The following is a 6,409-nucleotide window of genomic DNA, read 5'->3' as shown; positions in this document are numbered from 1 at the left end:
TCAAGAGACCTCCGCACCGGCCTCTGACTTACTCTCAGAATGGACGGAAAGAGCCGGGTAAGCCTTTGAAAAGATTCGACCACGTGCCGAAAACTTTAGACTTCCGTGAGCTCTCCGGCTTGCACCGAGACCCGAAGTCGACGTGCTTAGCACCACGGGACCCCTTTCGCCTGCAGGTCCCGAGCCGCCTTTTATTTTTGTTACGAGTATCGTGTTCCCCAAACCTGGGTGACGAGCACCGCAGGGCGGCAGAGCCATCGCGCTTGTCCGGGTGGCAGAGGAGGACCAGACTATTCACAAATAGCGGCCCAACGACTCCCAGAGCCGGTCGTGCGGCAGGCGAGGTCTGCTCTCATCACAAGAGGCTTTAGGGAGTGCTCAGGCAACGGTCAGCCCGCAGCCTTCTTGGCAACACCCAAGGGAACCAGGCCACTCGCGTCTCTCGCCTTCATTTTGGACACGAGCGCCTGTGGAGGGACGGCCGGAGTCAACGTGGGGTTTGCCCGCCCTCCAATAGTGTCAAAAGACCGCCGCACAAGTCTCTGACTGACTCTTAGAACAGACAGAAAGAGTTTGTCAAATCTGTCAAAAAATTGACAAAGTGTCAAAAATTCGACTTCCAAGAGCTCTCCGGCATGCACTCATACCTGTCATTAAAGTGCTATGCCCGTGGAACCGTTTTTCGGATGCCTTTCAGAACGGTCCCGCGCCGCCATTTTGTTCTAAAAATCGTGTTCCCATATATCTCCGGGTACCCCGCCAACCTCACTGCGGAAAAACTACAAGTGGCACTGAATGGGTCTGAATTCCAAATTTGACTGCATCGGTCTGGAACTCGGTCCGGTCAAAACCGTTTGGATTTTTCTCGGTCCGGACTTCCGCGACAGACAAAGTTAAAGTTTTCGGGCTGCAGGCACAAAACGACAGCTGGCCATTTGCCGGGCTCAATTCACCCAATTCCTCCGGCACTTCGGAGCACATGTTCGGTGTAAGTTTGCGAATCTTTCCCGATGCTGCAGCATTTTCCTCCGCTGACACTTAGAATATTTTTCACACTTTGCTGAAAATTTTTCTAAGTGTTTTTTTCCAAGTTTTCCTGGTTACTGATTTCTTCTTTTTAAACATTTTTCTAAGTTTTTCTGGTTACTGATTTCTTCTTTTTAAACATTTTTCGCAGTTTGTCTGGTTACTGATTTCTTCTTTTTAAACATTTTTCGCCGTTTTTCTGGTTACTGATTTCTTCTTTTTAAACATTTTTCGCCGTTTTTCTGGTTACTGATTTCTTCTTTTTAAACATTTTTCTAAGTTTTTCTGGTTACTGATTTCTTCTTTTTAAACATTTTTCTAAGTTTTTCTGGTTACTGATTTCTTCTTTTTAAACATTTTTCTAAGTTTTTCTGGTTACTGATTTCTTCTTTTTAAACATTTTTCTAAGTTTTTCTGGTTACTCACTTCTTCTTTTTAAACATTTTTCTAAGTTTTTCTGGTTACTGATTTCTTCTTTTTAAACATTTTTCGCCGTTTTTCTGGTTACTGATTTCTTCTTTTTAAACATTTTTCTAAGTTTTTCTGGTTACTCATTTCTTCTTTTTAAACATTTTTCTAAGTTTTTCTGGTTACTGATTTCTTCTTTTTAAACATTTTTCTAAGTTTTTCTGGTTACTCATTTCTTCTTTTTAAACATTTTTCTAAGTTTTCCTGGTTACTCACTTCTTCTTTTTAAACATTTTTCTAAGTTTTTCTGGTTACTGATTTCTTCTTTTTAAACATTTTTCTAAGTTTTTCTGGTTACTCATTTCTTCTTTTTAAACATTTTTCTAAGTTTTTCTGGTTACTGACTTCTTCTTTTTAAACATTTTTCGCAGTTTGTCTGGTTACTGATTTCTTCTTTTTAAACATTTTTCGCCGTTTTTCTGGTTACTGATTTCTTCTTTTTAAACATTTTTCTAAGTTTTTCTGGTTACTCACTTCTTCTTTTTAAACATTTTTCTAAGTTTTCCTGGTTACTGATTTCTTCTTTTTAAACATTTTTCTAAGTTTTTCTGGTTACTGATTTCTTCTTTTTAAACATTTTTCTAAGTTTTTCTGGTTACTGATTTCTTCTTTTTAAACATTTTTCGCAGTTTGTCTGGTTAATGATTTCTTCTTTTTAAACATTTTTCTAAGTTTGTCTGGTTACTGATTTCTTCTTTTTAAACATTTTTCTAAGTTTTTCTGGTTACTCACTTCTTCTTTTTAAACATTTTTCTAAGTTTTCCTGGTTACTCATTTCTTCTTTTTAAACATTTTTCGCAGTTTTTCTGGTTACTGATTTCTTCTTTTTAAACATTTTTCTAAGTTTTCCTGGTTACTGATTTCTTCTTTTTAAACATTTTTCGCAGTTTTTCTGGTTACTGATTTCTTCTTTTTAAACATTTTTCTAAGTTTTTCTGGTTACTGATTTCTTCTTTTTAAACATTTTTCTAAGTTTTTCTGGTTACTCACTTCTTCTTTTTAAACATTTTTCTAAGTTTTTCTGGTTACTCACTTCTTCTTTTGAAACATTTTTCTAAGTTTTTCTGGTTACTGATTTCTTCTTTTTAAACATTTTTCTAAGTTTTTCTGGTTACTGATTTCTTCTTTTTAAACATTTTTCGCAGTTTGTCTGGTTACTGATTTCTTCTTTTTAAACATTTTTCGCCGTTTTTCTGGTTACTGATTTCTTCTTTTTAAACATTTTTCTAAGTTTTTCTGGTTACTCACTTCTTCTTTTTAAACATTTTTCTAAGTTTTCCTGGTTACTGATTTCTTCTTTTTAAACATTTTTCTAAGTTTTTCTGGTTACTGATTTCTTCTTTTTAAACATTTTTCTAAGTTTTTCTGGTTACTGATTTCTTCTTTTTAAACATTTTTCGCAGTTTGTCTGGTTAATGATTTCTTCTTTTTAAACATTTTTCTAAGTTTGTCTGGTTACTGATTTCTTCTTTTTAAACATTTTTCTAAGTTTTTCTGGTTACTCACTTCTTCTTTTTAAACATTTTTCTAAGTTTTCCTGGTTACTCATTTCTTCTTTTTAAACATTTTTCGCAGTTTTTCTGGTTACTGATTTCTTCTTTTTAAACATTTTTCTAAGTTTTCCTGGTTACTGATTTCTTCTTTTTAAACATTTTTCGCAGTTTTTCTGGTTACTGATTTCTTCTTTTTAAACATTTTTCTAAGTTTTTCTGGTTACTGATTTCTTCTTTTTAAACATTTTTCTAAGTTTTTCTGGTTACTCACTTCTTCTTTTTAAACATTTTTCTAAGTTTTTCTGGTTACTCACTTCTTCTTTTGAAACATTTTTCTAAGTTTTTCTGGTTACTGATTTCTTCTTTTTAAACATTTTTCTAAGTTTTTCTGGTTACTGATTTCTTCTTTTTAAACATTTTTCGCAGTTTGTCTGGTTACTGATTTCTTCTTTTTAAACATTTTTCGCCGTTTTTCTGGTTACTGATTTCTTCTTTTTAAACATTTTTCTAAGTTTTTCTGGTTACTCACTTCTTCTTTTTAAACATTTTTCTAAGTTTTTCTGGTTACTGATTTCTTCTTTTTAAACATTTTTCGCAGTTTTTCTGGTTACTGATTTCTTCTTTTTAAACATTTTTCTAAGTTTTCCTGGTTACTGATTTCTTCTTTTTAAACATTTTTCGCAGTTTTTCTGGTTACTGATTTCTTCTTTTTAAACATTTTTCTAAGTTTTTCTGGTTACTGATTTCTTCTTTTTAAACATTTTTCTAAGTTTTTCTGGTTACTCACTTCTTCTTTTTAAACATTTTTCTAAGTTTTTCTGGTTACTCACTTCTTCTTTTGAAACATTTTTCTAAGTTTTTCTGGTTACTGATTTCTTCTTTTTAAACATTTTTCTAAGTTTTCCTGGTTACTGATTTCTTCTTTTTAAACATTTTTCGCAGTTTTTCTGGTTACTGATTTCTTCTTTTTAAACATTTTTCTAAGTTTTTCTGGTTACTGATTTCTTCTTTTTAAACATTTTTCTAAGTTTTTCTGGTTACTCACTTCTTCTTTTTAAACATTTTTCTAAGTTTTCCTGGTTACTGATTTCTTCTTTTTAAACATTTTTCTAAGTTTTTCTGGTTACTCACTTCTTCTTTTTAAACATTTTTCTAAGTTTTTCTGGTTACTCACTTCTTCTTTTGAAACATTTTTCTAAGTTTTTCTGGTTACTGATTTCTTCTTTTTAAACATTTTTCTAAGTTTTCCTGGTTACTGATTTCTTCTTTTTAAACATTTTTCGCAGTTTTTCTGGTTACTGATTTCTTCTTTTTAAACATTTTTCTAAGTTTTTCTGGTTACTGATTTCTTCTTTTTAAACATGTTTCTAAGTTTTTCTGGTTACTCACTTCTTCTTTTATAACATTTTTCTAAGTTTTCCTGGTTACTGATTTCTTCTTTTTAAACATTTTTCTAAGTTTTCCTGGTTACTGATTTCTTCTTTTTAAACATTTTTCTAAGTTTTCCTGGTTACTGATTTCTTCTTTTTAAACATTTTTCTAAGTTTTTCTGGTTACTCATTTCTTCTTTTTAAACATTTTTCGCAGTTTTTCTGGTTACTGATTTCTTCTTTTTAAACATTTTTCTAAGTTTTCCTGGTTACTCATTTCTTCTTTTTGATCATTTTTCTAAGTTTTCCTGGTTACTGATTTCTTCGTTTTGAACATTTTTCTAAGTTTTCCTGGTTACTCACTTCTTCTTTTCAAACATTTTTCTTCGTTTTTCTGTTTACTCATTTAGCACTTTCAGGCACTTTCCCATCATTTCCTCGTTCCCGATTTCACCCTTTAAAACGCTTTCGGGCATTTCCCTAAGTTTTGCGGTTCACTCGTTTGGGACTCACTGACACCTTCTCTAGCTTCCCTGCTCACTTTTTTCGTACTGTTGAGAAAATTCGAACCCTTTCCTTAACTATGCCGGTTACTGACTTCACCGCTTCAGACCCTTGTCCCCGTAATGAAAGATACCATTTCCCACCGTGGGAAATGCACGAAAATCGGACTGAACACGGGGGAGGCTCCCCCCTCGAAGGCGAGACCGTCGGCAGAACCGCCGGGTCAAACCCGGCTGAGCTACCCGGCTTACAAGTCTCAAAGTCGGTATGAGCAGTCACGTCCACCCCCATTCCCTTTTGGACCACTTCCCACGGTTCCAAATGCATGAAAATCGGCCTGTACACGGGGGAGGCACCCGCCTCGAAGACGAGACCGTCGGCAGAACCGCCGGGTCAAACCCGGCTGAGCTACCCGGCTCGGAAGCGCCAAAGTCGGGTTGAGCAGTCACATTCACTCCCATCCCCTTTTGGGCAACTTCCCACGGTTGGAAATGCATGGAAATCGGACTGAACACGGGGGAGGCTCCCCCCTCGAAGGCGAGACCGTCGGCAGAACCGCCGGATCAAACCCGGCTGAGCTACCCGGCTTACAAGTCTCAAAGTCGGTATGAGCAGACACGTCCACCCCCATTCCCTTTTGGACCACTTCCCACGGTTCGAAATGCACGAAAATCGGCCTGTACACGGGGGAGGCACCCGCCTCGAAGACGAGACCGTCGGCAGAACCGCCGGGTCAAACCCGGCCGGGCTACCCGGGTTAGAAGCCCTAGAGTCGGGTTGAGCAGTCACAATCACTCCCATCCCCTTTTGAACCTGTTCCCACCGTTGGAAATGCACGAAAATCGGCCTGTACACGGGGGAGGCTCCCCCCTCGAAGGCGAGACCGTCGGCAGAACCGCCGGGTCAAACCCGGCTGAGCTACCCGGCTTACAAGTCTCGAAGTCGGGTTGAGCAGTCACATTCACTCCCATCGACTTTTGGGCAACTTCCCACCGTTGCAAATGCATGAAAATCGGCCTGTACACGGGGGAGGCACCCGCCTCGAAGTCGAGACCGTCGGCAGAACCGCCGGGTCCAACCCGGCTGAGCTACCCGGCTTACAAGTCTCAAAGCCGGGTTGGGCAGTCACGTTCACCCCCATTCCCTTTTGGATCACTTCCCACGGTTCGAAATGCACGAAAACCGGCCTGTACACGGGGGAGGGTCCGCCCTCGAAGGCGAGACCGTCGGCAGAACCGCCGGGTCAAACCTGGCTGAGCTACCCGGCTTACAAGTCTCAAAGTCGGGTTGAGCAGTCACGTTCACTCCCATCGACTTTTAGACCACTTCCCACGGTTCGAAATGCACGAAAATCGGCCTGTACACGGGGGAGGCACCCGCCTCGAAGACGAGACCGTCGGCAGAACCGCCGGGTCAAACCCGGCCGAGCTACCCGGGTTAGAAGCCTCAGAGTCGGGTTGAGCAGTCACATTCACTCCCATCGACTTTTGGGCAACTTCCCACCGTTGCAAATGCACGAAAATCGGCCTGTACACGGGGGAGGCACCC

Source organism: Chiloscyllium punctatum, unplaced genomic scaffold (genome assembly GCF_047496795.1).
Source record: "Chiloscyllium punctatum isolate Juve2018m unplaced genomic scaffold, sChiPun1.3 scaffold_289, whole genome shotgun sequence".
Classification (NCBI taxonomy): domain Eukaryota; kingdom Metazoa; phylum Chordata; class Chondrichthyes; order Orectolobiformes; family Hemiscylliidae; genus Chiloscyllium; species Chiloscyllium punctatum.
Note: the sequence above shows the minus strand (reverse complement) of the source record.